Below are 23,474 nucleotides of genomic sequence, written 5' to 3'. Positions count from 1 at the left end.
AAAGATAGCTCACATATAGAAAATCCAAATAATATTAAAAAACTACAAAGAAGGAGAAAATTAATTTGAAATCCTAACTGGAGGTTTGGGAATCATATATGCTGTTTTGAAACTTATATTTTTTTCACTTTAATATATTATGGAATATTTTCATTTCAATCATTAGTACCTATATAAATTCCTAGTATATGAATATACTAAAATTTGATTTAAATAATCCTATGTTGATGGATATTTAGGCTATTTCCATTATTTTGAATTTATCAATAATACTGTGGAAATTCTTATATGTACATTTTTGAACAGTTGTCTGATTATATCCTTAGGATAAATACTCAATAGTGAAAATTATGGATCAAAAAATATACATTTATGTTGGGGCATGGTGGCTCATGCCTATAATCTCAGCACTTTGGGAAGCCAAGGCAAAAGGATTGCTTGCAGCCAGGAGTTCATGGCCAGCCTGGGCAACATAGCAAAACCTCATTTCTACAGATAAAAAATTTAAAAATTAGCCAGATGTGGTAGTGCATGCTTGTAGTCCTAACTACTCAAGGGTCTGAGACAGGAGGACCACTTGAGCCCAGGAATTTGAGGTTACAATGAGCTGTGGCCATTCCACTGAACTCCAGCCTGGACAACACAGCAAGACCCTGTCTCTAAAACAACTTCGATGCTTCGTTCTAAACTGCTTTTCTGAAACGTTTAGGGCCAGTATATAACCTCTCCAAAAGTGAGACAGCTTATTGAATGTTGTTTTTTAAAATCTTTCCAACTACATAGATTGAGAGATGTAGTTCATTGTTTTTCTTTGCATCCTTTAATTACGTTGGAGGTTGAATATATTTTTGTATGTTTTCATTTTATTTTTTTCTATGGCAAATTATACATTTCTCGTCCTTTGACCATTTTTCTGTTGAGATATTTATTATTGATTTCTAAATTTTCTCTCTATATTAAGGATGTGAATCTTTTGTCCCAAATAAACAATAAGAAATTTTTTTTCAGCTTGTAAAATGTATTTTAGCTTTTTTTTTTTTTTGCTTTTTTTTTTTTTTTTTTTTGAGACAGGGTCTGTCAGTGTTGCCTGGGGCTAGAACACAATGGCATCATCATAGCTTACTACATCCTCATCCTGACCTAAAGTAATCCTACTGCCTCAGTCTTGAGTAGCTACATGCATGTACCACCATGCCTGGCTAATTTTTATATTTTTTCAGTAGAGACAAAGTCTCGTTCTTGCTCAGGGCTGGTCTTTATTTTATTAATTTATTTTTTTGAGACAGAGTCTCACTCTGTTGCCTGGGTTAGAGTGCCATGGCATCAGCCTAGCTCACAGCAACCTCAAATTCCTGGACTCAAGCAATCCTACTGCCTCAGCCTCCCAAGTGGCTGGGACTACAGGCATGTGCCACCATGCCCAGCTAATTTTTTCTATATATTTTTAGTTGTCCAATTAATTTCTTTCTATTTTTAGTAGAGATGGGATCTCACTCTTGCTCAGGCTAGTTTCGAACTCCTGACCTTGAGCGATCCTCCCGCCTCACCTCCCAGAGTGCTAGGATTACAGGTGTGAGCCACCGCACCTGGCCTCAGGGCTGGTCTTGAACTCCTGACATCAAGCGATCCTCACACCTTGGTTTTCCGGAGTGCTAGGATTACAGGCGTGAGCCAGTATGCCCAGAAAGTATGCCCATAAAAAAATATTTTATTTTCTCATATTATTTTTACTTATTTTTTTCATTTAGCTTTTTCTTCTCTTTATAATATAATTTGTTTTCAAAGAGTAGACTATAAGTATCTAGCTTTTCTTTTTTCTCCAAACTGCTAGCTAGTTATTATATCTTGACAGCATTGTCCAGTGCATATTTTTTCACTGGTTTGAAAGTCATCCAGTATGAGAATAAATTCCATTTTTATCCACATTTTAGGTGCTCATTTTGTGCGAAAGAAAGTCCATGAATATGTGTGAAAGTTTAATGATGCACTTAGCTAGTAAAGTGATTTTTTGTTCCCAGAGAGATAATGCATACAGACATATGAATAAAGCAGAGTAATATAAAAGAAAGCAGTCCTTTATTTTTTCATGTCTTTTAGATAAAAATTTTTAATAATGTAATTATAGAATGTTTTACATGTGTGCTGGATTAGAATCAGTGAGAGAGGGAGAATAGTGGTGGATAAGATTTCAAGTGTAAGATAGCAGAATACTCCTTCATATAGAAACTTGTCAACCATTGTAAGGACTTTGATTCCAGAGAAAATGGGATGTCATTGGGAAATTTTAGGTAAAAGTAACATGATCTGATTTATCTTCTTAAAGTATTATTCTGGCAGCTGTGATGACAGCACAGTGTGGAGAGGCAAGGATGGAAACTGAGAGACCACTAAGGAGGCAGTTCAAATAATACAGAAAAGGGATGGTAGTGGTTTGGACTGGGATAGTAGCAGTAGATGTGGTGAGCAAAACTCCTGATATGTTTGGAAGGAAGAGAGAGCAGAATTTACTGATGGATCAGATGGGGTCTGTGAGAGAAGAAGAGTCCAGGACGACTCCAAACTTTTTTGGGCTGAGCAGCAGAAAAGGTGGAGGGACCATATACCAAGATGTAGAAAACTATAGAAGGAGCAGGAAATCAAAAGCATGGTTTCAGACATATTTAGAGATACATAATCAACATCCAAGTGGCAATGTAGGTTAGTCAGATGGATGGCATAACATGGAGTTCCAGGGCTGGAGATAAAAATTGGGCAATCTTCATCAAAATGCTGAAAATTATAGCCATAAGACTGAATGAAATCACCATTAAAGTGAGTATCCCTATAGCAGAGAAGAGGACTGAGCTGTGGGGTAAGCCAGCATTTAGGGATCAAGAAGAATAGGAGGAACAGCAAAGAACACTAAGTAAGAAGGCAGGAAGTAGGAAAGTCAAGAGAGAATTTTGTCTCAGAAGTCAAGGAAAGAAAGAATTTCAAGAAAGGGAAGATATTAGGTGTGTTAAATGGTGTGATGGTGAAATGATCAAGTAAGAAGACCACTGAAACTTGACTACATAGCAACATAGAAGTCATGGTGAAGTTGGCAAGAACAGGTTCAATGGACCTAGTCAGGGTGGAAAACTATGTGGGTTGGATTCAACAGAGAATAAAAGGAAAGGAGGCAGAGACAGCAATTGGGAGCAGGAAAATGAAGCAGCAGCTAAGGGAGAGAAATTATAGCATGTTTATGTGCTGATGGGAATGGTCTAGTAGGAAGAAAAGATTGAACATGTAGGAGAGAAGAGGACAATTGCAGGAGTGATTTCTTTGAATGGGTGAGACGATTGGGATTTAAAACACAAGGGAGCTGGTTACTTGAGCACAGAAGGCTCATTCTACAAAACTGGAGGCAAGGCACAGCATGCAGGCAAGGATACAGGTGGTAGGCAGATATGAAGGTGGAAAAGGTGTGATTTTTCTCATTTTTTTAATACTATTTCCTTAGTGAAATTTGAAATAAGGTCATCAACTGAGAGTGATGGTGGAAGAGTAGGTTTGGAGATTTAACTAGAAAGGAGAAGGGCAGAAATAGAAAAGAATAAAAACACATTATGGATAAAAGGTAGAATTCTAGGCTCTGACAAAGACCCACTTAAGGTTAGTGGACATGAATTTAAAGTAAAGTTAGTTAATATGATTGTGTTTTTTCTCTATCCATTGTTAACTTTGTGGCTATAGATGTGAAATAGGCATTATAGTGCATTTAACTAGAGTTGGGGTTTCCTAGTTGAGAATGACAAAGGGCACTGAAGATGTATGCAAGGGAGCAATTGTAATTATGCGTGATAGATTATGAACTGGGTAAGGAGTGAAGACATTGAGAAGGTGGTAGGCTCATGGTGTGTAGGTTACAGTTGGGGTCAAAGAATTATTGTAGTTGAGGTACTAAAAGAAATGGTCTGACAAGGTAGATGATGGTGGTGGTTAGAGTGATTAACTTCATCTGCTTTTGTTTATTGTGTGTCAAGAACAATAATTTGTTGGAGAAACTAAGCCAATTATCTTATACAGTGTATCATAATCTGGATTCATTCTAGTGTCTTTAAACTTGTTTCTCTGACTCCTATATTGCCTATAAACTGGAAGTACTATCCCTATGTCAAAAATTTTTAACTTGTTTCTAACAAAATCCTTTTGATTAACTTTCAATTTATAGGCAGTATAAAGGATAGAGGAACAAGTTTTAAAACACTAGGATGAATCCAGATCATGGTTTGAGTTTGTCTAATAGATCCTTACAATTAGATTTAGATTATTATCTTTAACAAGAATATCACAGAAGTGATACTGTGTTCTCAGTGTATCCTGTCAGATGGCATCCTGTTTTTATTTTTCTCATTGATAATGACTATCTTTTGACTACTTGGTCAAGGTGGTATCTGCCAGGCTTTTTCACTTTAAAGTTACTCTTTTTCCTATTGTAATTGATAAGCTTTTTTTGTGGTGAGATACTTTAAGACTATGTAAACATCCCCTTCCTCATTAAACTTCTAATTTTTCATTTATTTATCATACTAGTCTGAACCATGGGCTACTATTTTATTCTATGAGTTGTAATCTGTAACCATCATTATTTATTTTAGTGCTCAGATTTCCCAGATTTGGCTAGTGGGAGCCCTTCAGGCTGGCTTGTGTGTCATTTTGGTGGGTCCCCCTCGTTTTTTGACTACTTTCTTAATGGCGTATAGCCTACAAAATCTTTAAAATAGTTATATTAAAGAATTAATTTGATTTGCTGAAGGACTAGGAAGCTAGAAGTCCAGCTTACTTATTTTAAAAGAGGAAGTAAGTATTGGTATATTTCTGTATATTTGGTTTACTTGGAGTGTTATTTCTATTTTACTTTTTATTTTAAATTCTTATAGTAAAATTGACTTTTCTTTTGGTGTACAGTTCTATGAATTTTAATGCACATATATATTCCTGTGGTCACTACCATAATCCAGATTCTAAACAGTTTATTACCCCAAAAAATTCACTTATTATTTTTTATAGTTACCCCTCCCCCACCTCTAACCTTTGGCAACCATTGACCTATTCTCTATCACTACAGTCTTGTCTTTTTGTGAGTGGCATATAAATGTAATCATACAGTGTATAATGTTTTGAAATTGGATTTTTTTCACTCAGCATAATGCCCTTGAAATTCATCCAAGCTGTTGAGTATATCAATAGTTCATTCCTTTATTGCTGAGTAGTATTGCATTGTATGAATATCATACTATTTATCTATTCATCTGTTGAATGGCTTCTGGATAGTTCCAGTTGTGACAATTATGAATAGAGCAGCTATAAACATTTATGTGAAGGTATTTGTGTGAACATTATTAGTTTTCGTTTTTGGAGTGGGATTGCTGGATAATATGAGTATAGGTGTATGTTTAAGTTTATGAGAAACTACCAAATTGTTTTCTAAAGTGATTGTTCTATTTTGCATTCCCACCAGCAGTATGTGAGCATTGTAACTGCTACTCATTTTTGCCAGCATTTGGTATTGTCAATATTTTTTCATTTTAACCCTTCTATTTGGTATGTGGTGATAATCTCATTGTGGTTTTAATTTTCATTTCCCTGATGGCTACTGATATTAAGCATCTTTTTAAATATTTTTCTGTCATCCTTATATACCCTCTTTGATGAAGTATCTTTTCATGTCTTTGCCCATTTTTTAAAATGAGTTTTGTGCTTATTGTTGCACCTTGAGAGGTCTTTGTATATATTGTGGATATAAGTCCTTTGTCAGATATATGATTTGCAAGTATTTTCTCTTGTCTTTCTAATCTCTTAAATGTCTCTTATAGAGCAGAAGTTTTTAATTTCAACGAAGACAATTTATCAATCTTTTATTTGATGTCATGTTCATTAAGAATTCTTCACTCAACCCCAGGTCACAAAGATGACCTGTCATGTTTTCTCTAGTAGTTTTATAGTTTTACATTTTTCATTTACTTCAATAATCCTTTTAGAGTTAGTTTTTCTATAAGGTATGAGGTTTAGGTAGAGGTTCATTTTTGCCTATGAATAATATGAATTATTCAAACACCATTTGTTGAAAAGAGTATCCTTTCTCTTGAAATGTTTTTAGATTAGACAGTTTAATCTAATTTCTGTCATTTCACCTTAAAATATTGAAATTTTAAGGTTTTTATTACATGGAATTAACATGTTTAACAAATTCCAAATTTGGTTCTATCACTGAAGAGAACTTACTTGTTCAATTCTAATATAAAGTAGAACCATACCTTGTGAAGAAATACTCCTTGTGGGAAAAAATATAAAGTAATTTTGAAGATTCTACCTTAATTATAAGTAAACATTTACAAAAGAAAGTGGGTTTTTTTTATTGTCTTAAAATTCTACTGAATTTAATGTCCAGTTACTAGTGTCAAGTTAATAATAATAAATGTTATTTTATTTTATTTTAAATACTCCACATTTGAAAAATTATCTTAAAATTTCCATTGAAATAATTTCAGATATCTTTTTTCTATTTACCTTTTCTTATGTTCATTTTCGAAAGAGTAAAAAGACTTAATGCCTCTGTAGAACACTCTTTATAATGAAATGAAGACTTAATAAAAGATTAAGAAACCTTATGTTTCTTCTAAAAACAACTAGCCTATACTTGATACCTTTTTGTTCTCTTTAAAAACACAATTTACTATGAGGAAAAAGAAGTAACTTCTAATAGAATAAAATTATTGGGAAGGTGGTAGAATTATTTTTGTTTGCCACTATTGATTTTTAGTATTTATATGAAATCATCATGTCAGCATATAATATAGAATTAAATATTTTATGTAATAAGATTTTAGTTTACATTAGCAAATATGTTAAATGAGTAAAAATAATTTATACTGAAATGACTGGTCTGAAAAACCTTTCTGTATAGGTGAAATGATTTTACTCTTTAATAATTAGTGAATAAAAATATGTGTAATTTTTAAGAACATTTAAAGTACATGCATATGTAGTATGTGTATATGTATACAGATAGCTTTGTATTTTTTTTTTTTTATTTGTGGTTTCTCTTTTTACCTCCTTTTTCAATTCTGATATTTTTCCTTGGGGTATTGACTATCTTATCTTTTCTCCTTAACCTTCTACATCTTTTAACCCAATCACACAATCCAAGAAGTACTATTCATAATAATGCAGTGTTGACTTGAGTTTTTAAAAACAACTTAGGAAATAATACCAACACTCTACTGTTTTCATTTCCTTTTGTTCAATATTTAACTTTTATAACTACATGAGTAAGCATTTTGATTTTCTACATGAGTTGAAGTGGTAATATATTTTGTTTACAAAGAAGGTTAATTGTTAAGATGTTTGGTATTACTATAATACTTTTGGTGTGGAAATCTAGGCAGTTTCATTCATTTGATCATATTAGAAAGACTTGATTTATCATTTTTAAGATGCTTTTTATTTAGACTTAAAGATTGATTATGAAATTTAACATTCCTTGTGGTCCAATATTAAAATGGTATACTATGGTGTGTTTATCATTTATGTTCAGAAAGACCAAAGTGAACACAAACAGAAATTAATTGTATGTTTGATTTATTCTCAGTTCACAAAAGTTAACTTCCCTTTTTTGTTAAGGAAAGTAGAGGTGTGTGATAGTAAAGTTGCTTTTAGAGGGCCATAGTTTTGTGGGTTCAAATTCTTTAAATTTGCAAGACAGTTTTTAGAAGCCATAAAGTTTTTGGTTTTTGGTTTAAAAAATTCATTAAGTTTTTCCTTATTGAGGGGCTGTATATTTGCATTTGTTTATTAAAAAGAAAAATACTATTTATTGCCCTCATTCACTTTTAGAGCAAGTGAGCTGGAAACTAGTGGTAATCCCACCCCACCCCCACCCACCTCTACAGCAGTATTACCTCTTCCATTCATTATGTCAGCGTTATAATTTGAAGTTTTCCAGGTACTTTATACTTGGGAAATATAGTGCTATATATTTTTTTAAATCTGCATAGCATTACTGAAAATAATAAACCTATCCTTAGGTTTCTAATGCCATTTTATTAAGGAATATTTGTTTTACTTTCAAAATTCTTTCAATTATTTTATGTTTATTAGATACCAGATCCTGTTCCCAGAAGAAAAAGTAAAAATGCTTTTTAGGTGCTAGAGATGTTTGAAAAATGTAGATCAACAAATTCCAATAAATAACTGTTTCACCCTGATACTTGTGTGATTAGATTTAGGAATTTGCTGTTTAGTAGGTTCCTATTGTGGCAGAGAAATCTTTCAGGCATGAATTGATAGTCCAGATCCTTTGAGGTCTGTCTATTCTGACCTATGACCCCTATTCTTACAAGGTCAACATCTGAGGGCAGGAGATTAAGGCAGTTTAAAGACCAGAATGGTAAATGGAATGGAAAAATTAGCCAGCACATTTTGGGTGCAAAACATCAAAGTCATCAAATAGTTTGCTTATTTTAAACCTGGCTTATGGATATAACAAGCTAATTTTATTATGTTTGTTGGAATCAGAAAAATGTAATAACCATATTTGCTTCAAGATACTATTTATATAATAATAATTTTAACTATATAATACAAATTAAATTCATACAGCTTACCCTCAAAATATCTGGAAATGCAAAAGTAGTTTGTCATAATATCAATATATTTTAGTCTTGTATCCAGTTTAGATACTTAATTTAAATTTAAATTAAGAAAATATTTACTTTAGCTTTTTACTATGAAAAGTTTTAATTTATCAACAATGCTGAATAAAATATATACAACTATTCTCATAACATGAAGTGATTGAGGATTTAGTTTATAATTATGTAAAATTTACTTTTAAGGAAAAATGGTTTTAAAAAGTGGAGGTAGAAAGTTGAAGAAGGTAAATTGATTAGGCAGAGACAATTTATCCTTTTTTCTCCTTTGGCTTTTTTGAGACTTTACACTTAAATCTTACATGTTTCTCTCTTATGCCTTTTAATTGTATGCTTTTCATTGTAATTCTGAAATATAGATCAGTAGATATCCATTCTTAGTTTCTATATTTTGGTTCCTTTAAGAAATTCCCCACAACCCTTTATTTTACATTTGTTTGTATCCTGGACAGCTGTGAATTTGCATCTTCTGCTTCCTGCTAATGACTGGCAAAGGCTAGAGTTGAATAACTGAACTGTTGCTCCCAAGTTTTCATTCATCCCTATGGGGACTAAGAAAATAAGTAAAACCAATAGAATACCCAAATCTCCTTAATTCTTCTGCATTTTTATTCTATCCCAAATTTTCTTTATTATAGCCTAATTTTAGGGTAGTTATCCAAATCCTTTCTTCTTGTGATTATTTGGCCAGAGATCTCTTAATGAGGCAATTATAGTTGTTTCCTTCATTCACATTATCTTAGCAGATGCTCTCCCTGCTGTGACCTCTGTTCAGACTGGGCAGACAATGTGCCATTCTCATCACCCTCTGCCAGACATTGTGTGGGGCTGAGCTTCATTTGGCGCTGCATAGGTCTCCCAAGATGCCGGATGGGAACGGTCAGAAGCCAAATGGCAAATAATCAGAATTTTAGTTTGATTTTTCTGATTGCTGTTTTATTCTAAGCATAATAAATAGTAAAATAATGCCTACAGAAAAAAAGAGTTCCATAAGCAACTCTAATATTTCAAGTAGAAATTATGGATTGAAGAAGTAACTTTACTTAGTTTTCTCCCTTAGATTGTGGTCTTGGTGAAAATGAGATCAAATATTTATTGTATGGTTTCAGTACAAGGGTATTGTACTGAAAGAGAATTGAATAGTATTTCAAAAGTTTGAGTTCCTTCCAAAGGAAATTAATTTGGCCTATAATATTAGATAATGTATATTTTTAAATCAGTGTTATGACATTCAGATTATCACTTTTAAATTTTGGTGTCACTTTTAGATTTAAGAATTTATGTTTAAATTCCTTTAAATTTAAACATATATTCTCATGATTTCTATTCGTTAGCTGTGATATCCATTTTGTTCCTGTGTAAACAGAATAAGAGCTGATCAAGCTGAAAACTAGTCAACAGAAAATTTCCATATTTACACTACTAAATCCTTCCACTGAAATACTAGTCCTGTGCCCTAAACCAAAATAACAATTCAGAAGAATCACAAAGTTGTTAGCAGCCTCCAGCTAGCTTTTTTAAATTCTACATTAGTAAGGATATACAAGTCAAATTTTATTCTGATAAATTTGAAGAGCCTATGTTAAGGGTCTTCCAAATTTACATTGAAATTTTAATTTTTGAAATTAGGTTAAAATTAAAGCACATTAAGAGCTATGACTTGAACAAGTCTCATAAAAACAATTTCATTTTGGTTGGTATAATAGGATTACCTTATTTATATTTATAATTAATAACATAAATTATAATCTGTATGTATCAGTAAGAAGTGGCAATTTGGAAAAGTAGGTTCCCTTTAGGTAAAATCAGAATTATAATCAATAAATTCTGTATGAAGTAGTTGTTTTAATATGTACATTTTCACATGATGAAGGGCTTTTTAAAAAGTATAGGTACTTTGGATATAAGCAGAGAACAAATATTAAATTTAGAAAATTATCTAGAAAGGGAAAAATGCTGTCATAATCATCTTTGTATTTCTTTTATTTTTTATTTCAAAATATTACAGGGTATAGAAACATTTTTGTTACATGGATCACTTTTATAATGCTTGAGTCAGGGTTAAAAGTGTGCCCATCACCCAGCTATTGTTATGATCATCCTTTCTTACAAGAAGATCTAGGATAAGTCAATCAAGAATTTGAGAATTTGGGTCTCTAAAATTCTTTGTCTTACCTGTTGTATGATCACAACAATATGAGTTTAAAATATGAGTTAATAAGGAACAAAATCAAGTGTTACTTTGCTTTTGGGAGAGAGAGCTATTTGTTGACTATTAGTGAGTATAGAAAACTACCCAACAGGATGAACAGAACAGCATCCCACATATCAATTCTGTCAGTCAGTGTGAACAGTCTGAATGCCCACCTCAAGAGACATAGGCTGGCTGAATGGATGAAAAAATATTAATACAAGGCAAATATTTGCTATCTGCAGGAAATGCATCTAACCAACAAAGACTCATACAGACTCCAGGTGAAGGGAGGAAAAAAATACTTCATGCAAATGGAAACCTAATGAAAGCAGGTGTAGCCATTCACATATCAGATAAAATTGATTTAAATTTACTTTCAATCAATAATAGTAAAGAATGACAAATATAGTTATTATGTAATGGTAAAGGGAGCAATTCTAAAAGAAGACATAACAATTCTAAATATTTATGCACCTAACACAGGAGCACCCAGATTCATAAAGTCCTACTAGACCTAAGTGAAGAGATAAACAGCAAAGTCATAATTGCTAGGGACTTCAATACACGGTTTGATATGAAGTTCTAGTTATTTTTATTATTTTCTAGATAATGTGAAATTTGAATCTTAATTTTCAGTTTGCTTCAAGGATTGTCATCTGATGAAAAATGACTGGTCACTAATCCTTCAGGTGCACAAACTAACTCATAATGGCTTAAGGTAATTGTTCTCAAAGTGTCATACCTGGACCAGTGTTAGCATCACAGGGGGCCTTGTTGAAATAAATGCACATTCTGAGACCTCACCCCAGGCTTACCCTGGGGTGTAGATCTCAGCTTCATTTTTCCCCCTGTTTTTCAAGAAACCCTCTGCGTACTTTTGATATACTCTGAAGTTTGAAACCACTGGCATGGGGGTGGGAAGAAAGTTATTGAATCACATTATTCATAATTCCAGGAATTAAAATAGTTTCACATACATTTGAATTTGAGTGTTCAATCTCACTGTGAAGAGGGACAGAATTCCCAGTAATTCTAACAAAGGTTCAGGATTGATTTATTGATCTAGCCTAGAATGTGGCACTTTGATTTACTAGAGATGAGTCATTTGCCCACCTTACACTGGGGAGTCATGTGAGCCCCATCTAAGCCACAAGGATTAAAAGTAGGGAAAAGAAGAATCTGCAAAAGAAAATCAAAGTGCCATTATGAAAAGAGATACTCAATATGGATAGGCAAAAATAACTGATGTTACATAAAATAGCCCTACTCCAAGTAGCCAGTTTGCAAACTGTTTTCAAGAAGACAGCAGCTTGTGCCATAATGTAAGTCAGCATACTACTTCCTTCACTGAAAGGTCTTGCTACAGAAACAGTGCCACCTGAAGTAAATACTCATTTCTTCGTGTGTTTGGAAACTTTCTTCTTTTATTTGCTTATATGTTTCTTCTTTACTCTTTTCCTTTTCTCCTTCTCGACATCCGGGTAAACAACTGTTAGTGCTCCTAAATTGATCCTTAAAGTTTCATGTCTTTTCTCAGCATTTCCGTTTCCTGTCTTGCTTTCTGTTGTAAGACCATTCTTTTTGAACATTAATTGAGTTCTTCCAGAACATTGATTGACTTCTCATATGTGACTGCCTTCTTTCATTGTTTTTTTCCTATTCAGTTTTAAGATTTAAAATCATGTTGTTAGTTCTAGAGAGTCACTTTTTCTGTTGTAAATTGATTGATTGGTTTATGTTAAAATTTTTTTCAGATGCTAGTAAGAGCCACGTTTTCTAAAATGATGGTTTCTTCCTCAGGTTACTTTGTTCCTGTGAGTTACTTTTGGTTTTTTCCCCTCCAGTTGTGGTTTCTCTTCCCTTACATGAATACAGAGCTGGGTTATAGTGTCTCTTGCGCAGAAGCAAGCCTCTGAGCTGTGGAAGGTGTGATTTCTGTTCTTGTGAGCTGGCATTAAGGAAACTATCAAATCACATCCCTTCTGCTAAGGGAGATAAGGGGATGGAAGGATGGATGGCCAAGGAAAGAACCTCTCTCTGTAACTTCCTCTGCTCACTGGAAGACTATATACCATTTATCAAAGGAACAAAAAAATGAAAATACTTAGGAATAAAGCTTAATAAGAGACCTAAAGGAAGAAAACTAAAACTACAGAGTTAGCATAAAAGAAAACTTGAGTAAAAATAAACACATGTCTAAATCCTACCTGTGTGGGGGTGTGTATGTGTGTGTGTGTAATATTGAAAATTGTATCTTTTCCTTCTTTTATTTTTATAAATTGTTTTCTAAATGGGGTGTAGTTTATATATTAATAATTTTATAACTAATCACTTTACTAACTTCTTTTGATTTTAATAATTTTTCAGTGCATTTATATTTTTCTAGGTATGAAATACTTTTACCTATAAATAATAATAATAGTATGTCTTCTAGGGTAATATTTTAGTATATCCAATTTTATTGCTTTTTTTTTCATTTTGTTTATGCTTTTTTTTTTTTTACCTATTTAGTGATCAAATAAATGTTGATCTATATTTTTTCTGGTTTCTTTCTGTTATCTCTTAAATCCATCAAAAATTTAATTTATTTTATATAAGATGAACCCTAGACTCAGCATCTCTTGTTGGACTCTATTGATTTGTGAAGCTTCTCTTGCTACTTAATAATCATTTCTTCTATATATTACTTTTATTTTTTGTAGAGATGGGGTCTTGCTATATTGCTCAGGCTGTCTCTAAACTCCTAGCCTCAAATGATCCTCTGCCTCAGCCTCCAAAAGTGCTGGGATTATAGGCATGAGTCACAATGCCTGGCTGAGCATTTTAGAGTGTGAGGCAAATAAACAAAAAATATGTATAAATGTATGATACAATACTGCAAAGAAAATTATAGCAGATTAAAGGGACAGAAAATAACAGTTGGACTGTTTTAGGGTAAGAGATCAGGAATGGCTAAGGAAGTGGCATCTGAGCAGAGACCTGAATGAAGTCAGGAAACAAGCCTCTTAAAAATCTGGAAGTGATTTCTTTCTTTTTTATTTTTTGAGACTGAGTCTCGCTCTGTCACCGGGAGTAGAGTACAGTGGTGTCATCATACATGATCCTCTTGCCTAAGCCTTCCGAGTAGCTGGGACTACAGGCAGGAATTTTTCTATCTTTAGTAGAGATGGGGTCTTGCTCTTGTTTAGGCTGGTCTCAAACTCCTGGGCTCAAGCAGTCCTCCTGCCTGGGCCTCCCAGAGTGCTAGGATTACAGGCCTGAGCCACTGTTCTCCTTTGGTGGAAATTTAATGAGTAGAAGAGTTCCCTAGATGGTACTTTTGTGACCTATTCTGGAAGATTCACCTAGCAAGGGAGGGGCAGATGCACTGAGAGCCTATAATACAGCTGTTCAGTGTTGCCTGTTCCCCTGTGATTGTCACAGTTTAAACTCGTGCTGAATGATCTTTGTGTAGAGTAATGGGTTGTGGAAGCTTGGCTTGGGCCTGGGCAGATCCCTCTCCATGGAGACTGGCATTGTGGGAGATTGCTCTGCCCATGTCTCCCTCGGGCAGTTACAGTGGCAACTGAGCAAGCCTATCTAGGCAGTGATCTTGGGTGTCAGGGCTGCAGGCGTTATCTCTGACTGGGTCCAAGTGGGATGGTGGCTCAAGGCCCCCAAGTGTTGGACTGTGGGATAGGTTCCCGCCAGGTGACCAGTGGGAGCTGCAGGTACTGGGCCACAGGTTCTGGCAGCAGAGGGGAAGCCTCAGGGCTGGGGCCACTAGGCCCAGCTGTGGTGCAGGAGCCTTGGGGATGGGGCCACAGGATTGGACAGTAGGGCGGAAACCATGAGGGTGTTATTTAATATTATTCTTAATAATAACACCAGCTTTCTTTTGGTTAATAATTGCCTGATGTCTTAGTTTGCTTAGGCTGCTAAAACCAAATACTGCATACTGGGTGGCTTGAATGACATTTATTTTCTCACAGTCCTAGAGGCTGAAGTGCAAGATAAAGGTGTCAACAGGTTTGGTTTCTCCTAAGGCCTTTCTCCTTGCCTTGCTGATGGGAACCTTCTTGCTGTGTTCTCTTCTTGCTGTGGCCTTTTCTCTGTGTGTATGCATCCCTGGTGTCACTTCCTTTTCTTATAAGAACATCAGTCATGTTGGATTAGAGCCCCACCCTTATGACATCATGTAACTTTACAACACATTAAAAGGTTAGGGCTTCAACGTATAATTGGGGGAGGGACACAATTTGGTTTGTAACACCTGATATCATTTCTTCTATCTCTTTCTTTTCAATCTTTTCATATCTTCATGTTTCATAGGCCTCATGAAAACAACATACAGCTGATTTAAAAAATTTTTTAAATCCTATCTGATAATCTATATTTACCCTGGTATATTTAGCATTTAGTCTATGTACAGTTATTGCCATAATTGATGTCTTATTACAAGTTTTGTGCTGTCTGTTCACTCTGTGTTCTCTTTATCTTACTTTTTCCCTTTTTTTGTTATTCTTTTATTTTCTCTCTTTTTGTTGATTGAAGTTTTAATTGTTTCTTTTTATTTCACCTTTCCCCTACAGTAGTTCAGAGGTTATATAATCTGTTTCCATTATTTTAGTGTTCCCTTGAAATTCTACCATGCTTACATGCTTACATGGTAGAATTAGGTTAACAAAGTCTAAAGTTAGAAAGTAACCTAATTAAGAATGATTTTCAGTGATAGAGTATATTTATTTTACTGACCATTGTGGGTGGTTGGCATTTGTGATGTAACAGTTGTTAAATATTTTTATTATTAATTTTTTTCTTGATTTCTCTCCATAAAAAAATAATACTTAGGATACTTTAAATTCTAGGAGTTTCCTCCCAATTTATAGGCTATGTTTTGGATTTTGTTTTTTAGCCTTACAAATTATCATTATTATAATCAATCACTGTTACCCTACATTCCTAACAAACTATATATTTACTCTTCTTCTATTTCTAACCTTCCCTCTGGGATCATTTTCCTTTTTCTTGATACATATCTTTTAGAATTTTTTCTGGGTACATCTGTTTGTGGTAAATTTTGTTTTTTTCATCTGAATATATATTTCTTTTATTCCTATTCTTAAAAGTGAGTCTCACAGGGTATACCTTTTTAGTTAAGAAGTTTCCTCTTTCTCTGGGTATTGTACAGATACTACGCTGAGTCTTCTTTTCCATTTTTGAGTTAAGATATCTGCCATCTGGCCGGGCGCGGTGGCTCACGCCTATAATCCAAGCACTCTGGGAGGCCGAGGAGGGTGGATTGCTCGAGGTCAGGAGTTCGAAACCAGCCTCAGCAAGAGCGAGACCCTGACTCTACTATAAATACAAAGAAATTAATTGGCCAACTAATATATATAGAAAAAATTAACCGGGCATGGTGGCGCATGCCTGTAGTCCCAGCTACACAGGAGACTGAGGCAGCAGGATTGCTTGAGTCCAGGAGTTTGAGGTTGCTGTGAGCTAGGCTGATGCCAAGGCACTCACTGTAGCCTGGGCAACAAAGCGAGACTCTGTCACAAAAAAAAAAAAAGAGATCTGCCATCAGTCTAATTGCTGTTTTTTTTCTTTTGCAGATGAATTTTCTTTGCTGTCTAGCTGCTTTATAAGATCAGTTTTTTGTTTTAGGTTTCTGCAGTTTCACTATATTTTATGTAGGTGTAGATTTATTTTTATTTATTCTGCTTTGCTATAATTAATGCTCCATCTGTCTGTGAGTTCAAGTCTTTCCTCCATATTTAATTTTCTAATCTGTTCTGTTTCACATGATTTCTTCAGATTTATTTTCCAGTTTACTACATCTACCTTTCACTCTGTCCAAGTTGCTGTTTAACAATTCCACTGAATTTTAAATGTCAGAAATATCTTTTTCATATCTAATAGTTGTATTGAATTTTATATTACCAAATGTACTTAGTTATTTTTGCTAGTCTCTTGTTACTTATTCATTTTTATGATTTCATGTTTTATTCCTGTAAAAAATTTTTATCTCTATTTTATAGTCTGTTTTTGACAATTCCAATAATGTCCTTGGAATTCTAAGTCCAAGTTTGTTGTTTATGCTGACTCTCACTTGGTGGATTATTTCTCAATGTTTTATGATCTTTGATTATGAGATCATAAATATTTGATTATAATCTGTTAAAAAAGTACAGGCTTAAATTGGTAAAGCATTTCTTTAGAGGGAGTTGTGATTGCTTCTGTCCAGACTTGCAGTTGCCACTGCCTTGATTATTGTATCTAATTTTAAGGTTCCCTTCCTTGGTGTGGAAGCAATTCCAGATGCTGCTAGCCCCTGACTTCATCTACCTGCCTACTGCAACATTAATATCAGCAGTTGCCTTCAGGGGAGCTCTACCTTTTCTGTCTGGTTATATCTCACTGCTCCTTTCTCTGACTTGATCTCTAAGTTTGTGGAAGTATATTTTCCTAATTTTCTACAAACCCAGCAGTGTATGAAAAATGTGTTTTATCCAGGTGTTTTTTAGAGAATCTGGTTGGCCATACTGCTCGAAGTAGTTCTTGTATTCTCTTCAGCTGTTTCTGATTTGATTTTAAGTTACTCATTGAGCTTTTAGTTTCAATTTGAGAAAAAAAAAATTCTGGTAATTCTGTTTGTTTTTTTTTTCAAATCTCCTTGGTAATGTTGGAAATAATCTATTTTTTATGATTGTATTTTCAATCTCTTGTTATTTCTTCAGATCAGTGATTCTCTATGAGATTGGTTCCTCACCACAGAAAGTACTTGTAAATTTGTAGGGGAGATTTTGGTAAACATGTGATGGGAAAGGGTACTCTCATTAAGGAAAGCTAGATAATTTCCCTATGTGAAGACAATCTTACACAACAGATTATCGCATCTACATCATTACTTTTGAATATTTATGGCAGCACTCACATCAGTGAAAAGACTAGTTATAAATATCCAAGCATCAAACTTAATTCTGTTTTACATGTAAATACAGATAATTTTTCATGCATCCTAATGTATGCCAAATTTTCTAGAAATGAAACTATACTAAATTGAGAGAAGGTTATGCTTTATATTGTTCTAAAAATATTTTGTTTTACTGACCATTGTCCAAAAATTGTTGGCCTTTCTGAAAATCATGTCACTGACAGCTGGGCCACTGTTAGTATTTGAGTTGACAATACAGCACACCAATATCAGAGAGCATTTGTACTTGTTACATGTAAGTGTGTAACCAGAGGAAATTTGAGACTCCTTTACATAGATTTGAATTAAAATATTATCAAGTTAGCATATGTACATGATAAGGGCTATATTACTGACATTGTACATATTTTTTTTTATTTTTTATTTTTTTTTATTTTTTTTTTTTGTAGAACCTTGGTCACTCTTTGAATGTACATATTTTTAATTGAGGTAAAATATACATAAAATGCACAGAACTTAAATGTACAATTTGATGAGTTTTTATAAAATATACTTCCATATAACAAATACCCCAATCAATAAATGGAATATTTTCATCATCCTATGTAGTCCTCTGTGCCTCTTTCCAGCAAGTCTCTGCCATATACACGTTACTGTTCTTGATTTCTCTCCACATGGAAGTTTTGCGGAAGCTTAACATAAAAGGCATTCCAATGAATTATGCAGTATGTGGTTTGTTGTCTAGTTTGTTTCACTCAACATAGAGTTTATAAGATTGATTAGCATTATCTATATGACTAGGTTATTTTTATTTTAATTTTATGCAGTTTTTGTGTGAATATTAAGCAATAAGTATATCCATTTACATATTGCCAGACATTTGGGTCATTAACAATGTGTTGCTGTTATGACGGAAGCTGCTGTAGACATTTCTGTAAATGTCTTTTTGTGTACATTTGTTCTTGAGAAATTACATAAAAGTGGAGTTGCTGGATCATAGAGTAGTTTTCCAAACTTTATAAGAAACTGCCAGTTTTCCAAACCAGCAATATTTAGGTTGTTGAGCATTTTTGTCAATATTTGATATTTTAGTTTTTTAAAATTTTGGCCTTTCTACTGATTGTGTGGGGCATCTCATTTTGGTCTTAATTTTCATTCCCATTATGATAAATGAACATCTTTTCATGTACTTTGAGCCATTTGTATTTCATCTTTTTCTAATTGTTTTTTAAATTGAATGCTCTCTTTATTACTGAGTTAGAAGAGTTTTTAATATATTTTGGATACAGTTTAGTTTAAAGATAATGTACTGAGATTGTTTCTCCAATTCTGAGGTTTGTCTTTTCATTTTCATATCAGTGACTTTTCATGAGTAGGAGCTTTTTAATTTTAGTGATGTCTAATATATCAATTTAAAAATATAATTGGCACTTAATGTGTTATAAGAAATATGTATCTCTATCCCAAGGTTATGAAGATATTCTGTTATATTTTCTTTTAGAAGTTCTGTTATTTTACCTTTTATGTTTAGATCTATGATTCATAAATGCATTTCAATTTCATTTCGATGTGTGGTATGATGAGATTCTTTTTTTTCCCTAAGTTTATCTAATTGTTCCAGTGCCTTTTTAATGAAGACTTTACTTTTTTTCATTAATTTACTGTAGTACCTCTTTGTTGAAAATCAGTTGTCTGAGTAAAGGTGGTATGTTTGTGGATTCTATTCTTTCATATTAACTTAATTTGTCCATCCTAATGCAAATACCATACTATCTTATTAACTGTCTCATTGATTCTCAGTGGATCATGATTTTGCTTTGCAGGGAACATTTGGCAATGTCTGGAAACATCTGTAGTTGTTACAACTGGGGAGAGGGTTTTGATTGTCATCAAGTTTGTAGAGGCTAGGGATACTGCTAAAGATCCTATTAATATAGTGTACAGGACAGCCTCCCACAACAAGAATTATCTGGCCTAAAAGGTTGAGGAGCCCTGCTGTATGTAGCTTTATAAAAAATAGTATAAGCCCTATGGCCTTGTGAATTTTTTCAAAATCACTTTGAATCTTCAAGGTCTTTTACCTTTTTATTTAAAATGAACTTGTCAACAGGAGATTTTTTTTTTTTTTTTTTTTGAGACAGAGTCTCACTCTGTTGCCTGGGCTAGAGTGCCGTGGCATCAGCCTCACTCACAGCAACCGCAAAGTCCTGGGCATGAGCTATCCTCCTGCCTCAGCCTCCCGAGTAGCTGAGACTACAGGCATGTGCCACCATGCCCAGCTAAGTTTTTCTATATATTTTTAGTTGTCCAATTAATTTCTTTCTATTTTTAGTAGAGACGGGGGTCTTGCTCTTGCTCAGGCTGGTTTTGAACTCCTGACCTGGAGCAATCCACCCTCCTCGGCCTCCCAGAGTGCTCGGATTACAGGTATGAGCCACCTTACCTGGCCTCAACAGGAGATTTGATTGTCATTGCATTTAATCCGTAGAATAATTTGGTGAGAATTGACATCTTAACAGTTTTTGAGTTTTCTGATTCATTAATATTGATATATATTCATTTATTTGAGTTTTCTTTTATGTCTCTTCATAATGTTTCTTAGTTCTTAGTATAAAAGTCTTACAAATAGTCTGTTAAATTTATTATTTTATGTATTTTGATGCTATTGTAAATAATCTTTTAATATTTTGTGTTTTGTTTGTTGCTAGTGTACAAAAATAGTTGATATTTGTATATCTGCCTTGTAACCTTTTACTTTACTAAATTTACCTATTCTGTTTTTATAGATTTCTTTGGATTTTATATGTTAATGTTCTCTGCAAATGAAGACAGTCTCCCTTCTGCTTTTCCATTTTTATGCCTTTTATTTCTTTCGTGTTTTTTGGTTATTGCCGTACTGAACTGGCTAGGTATTTCAATAAAATGTTATTTAGAAGTGATGAGAATGGACATCCTTGTCACTTTCTCATTCTTTGGAGGAAAGTATTTAATAATCCTTTGCCAAATTGAGGAAGTTTTCTCTATTCCTGATATCTGAGAGTTTTTAATCATGAGTGAATGTTGGATTTTGTCAAATGCTTTTTTCTGCATTTTCTAGTACTAAAATAAGAGGATGTTTTTATCTCCTTTATGCTATTAATATGGTGAATTAAGTGGCCTTTTATATAACCAACTGTGTGTGTATTTCTGGGATAAACTCTGGTTGGTCATGACATATAATCCTTTTTATATATCACTGGATTCTTTTTGCTAATTATTTGTTTGTGTTCAAGAAGAATACTGCTGAATAATTTTATTTCATTGTAATTGTCAGGTTTTGGTATTATGAGGATTATTTGGGTCTGATATGTGCATTCCTCCCTCATACTAAAAGGTTTTGTAAGATTACATCATTATAAAGAATTCTTTCAATATTTGGTAGAATTCACCAGTAAAACTATCTGGGCTTAGAGCTTTCTTTGGGAAAAAATAATTTTATTACAAATTTAATTCCTTTAAGACAATCTGGAGACAGAATACCTGGGGGCTGGCAAGTCCAAAATCTACAAGACAGGTATGCAGGATGGTGACCTAGGGGAGAGTTGATGTTGCAGCTCAAAGACAACAGCAGTCAGCAGTCTGGAGACAGGATTCCTTTTTCTTCCAGGAACATTAGTCTTTTTCTCTTAAGGCTTTCAACTAATTGAAGAAACCCACATTATGCAGGGTAGTCTGCTTTACTCAAAGTTTGTTGATTCAAATGTTAGTCACATCTAAAAATTACCTTCACAGAAGCATCTAGACTGGTGTTTGACCAAAAATTGATTACCCGTGATCTAGCCAAGTTGACACATAAAATTAACTGTCATAGAAGACAATTTAGATTTTCCCTTTATTCTTGTGTGAGTTTTCTTATAATACATTGTGTTTTTTCAAGGAATGGATACTTTCTATATAAGTTGTAGAATGTTTTTGGCAAAAAAAAAAAATGTTCATAATATTCTTTTGTAAAATATGTAGCAATATTCCCTCTTTCATTCCTGATGGTGGTAGTTTGTTTCTTCTCTCTTATTTATTTATCATTCTTACTATGAGTTTATTAATTTTATTAATCTTTTCAAGCCAATTTTTAGCTTTGTTATAGTTCTATTTTATCAGTTTCTACTCTTATTTAATTCAGTTTACTTTTGGTTTAATTTTCTCTTTTTCTAGCTTCTTGAGGTGAAAATTTAGACCAATGATTTTTAAACCTTTTTTCTTCTCTAATAAGTTTTAGCTTTCCCTCCGAGCACTGCATTAGCTGCATCCCACAAATTTTAACTTCTTTTGTTTTCATTTTTATTTACCTTGTGATTCCTTCTTTGATCTAAGTGATACTTAAAAGTGTCCTGTATGATTTCCAAAGTTATTTGGAATTTTTGTATGTCTTGTTTATTTCTAATTCTGTGTGGTTAGAAAACATATTGTGTAATGTTTTATATAGTATTGATAATTTTTTTGTAATACAGAGATAAAATACCTAAATTGTAAATATTACATGTAGAAATTTATTTGGGGTTTGCTAATTGTTTTGGGGCCTCACTATACCATTTCCAGAAACAATTTCCTTATAATCTCTTGTATTATTTTTTGTTTTCCAATCCATCAGCTATTCTGTGTCACCTATTAAAGGATCTTGTCTCCAAGGTTTTTTTTAAATACTTGCCACTGAATTTATGTCTCACCATGTGGTAGAATTAAAATACATGTAGTATGTTGTCTGCTATACTTCATCACTGTCATCTGCCATCTGACAACATAGGACATTATTTGGCTCCTATACTTATATACAAGATTTAGCTCATTTAAAGAGTGTTGTATTTCTAATTGTTGCTATGTTGATTATTTAATTTGTCTTGACATGTTATGCTACTTTAATCAAGGTGATTTTTCTTTCCTTATACACATAATAATTTTTATTTTAGTATCTCCATGTATTGCTTATCTTTCCTTTTCCTGTACTTGTATGGAATGGCTTCTCTTAAATCTACATGTATTTATTATAAATAAGTAAAAGCATTGACATTTTATATGTGTCATCTTGTGTAGTTTTTTAATTGAAAATGTGTATTAACTTACTATAAATTACTATTTTGTATATGTCACAGTTAAGGAATATAGAGATATAGTTTAGATTATATGTATATGTAGATTATATTATTTTAAATTTCTTTCAGTATAAGAATATTGGTCTGATAATGTTAAGAAGTATTGCTTTAACACATTGACTACTATGTGAGTTGTATTTAACTTGGGCTAGTTTTGAGCCCAGGGCTGCATGAAACAAAACCCTCCAGTTGATTCATGAAAATCTTACTTGTTGGTGTTCTTATTGTTACGATTAATATTGAAAATTTAAATCTACAACCATGTATTGCATTGCATGTAACTCATGCATGGAAAACAATAAAAACAATAACAAATATGAAAGGATTGTTGTTTTAATAACACATTGTGATGGGGAGGGGTGGAATTTTTTTCTAGTGTGGCAGTCAATGTGTTAAATATAGCAAAATATATTAATTTTAATAGTCTGAGTCTGACCAACTCTATATCTGAAGTATTTGAGTCTGATTGTACTGGCTTCACAGTACCCTATTTTCTTTTTTTTTTTTTAACCAGAAAGTCATATTTCTTAAACTTTTATCTATAGAAATTTTTTGACTCTTGT

The 23,474-nt window shown here is 33.2% G+C and overlaps 1 protein-coding gene across 1 annotated transcript in view; it reads left to right on the top strand.

Moving 5' to 3' along the window:
• The window catches only part of LIN28B (lin-28 RNA binding posttranscriptional regulator B), a 104,572-nt gene that overhangs the window by 61,431 nt on the left and 19,667 nt on the right, over positions 1-23,474 (top strand). The window lies entirely within an intron of this gene.

The sequence above is a fragment of the Microcebus murinus genome, chromosome 5 (assembly GCF_040939455.1).
Source record: "Microcebus murinus isolate Inina chromosome 5, M.murinus_Inina_mat1.0, whole genome shotgun sequence".
NCBI classification, from domain to species: domain Eukaryota; kingdom Metazoa; phylum Chordata; class Mammalia; order Primates; family Cheirogaleidae; genus Microcebus; species Microcebus murinus.
The sequence above is the reverse complement of the archived record's forward strand: the minus strand, read 5'-3'. Positions and strand labels throughout refer to the sequence as shown.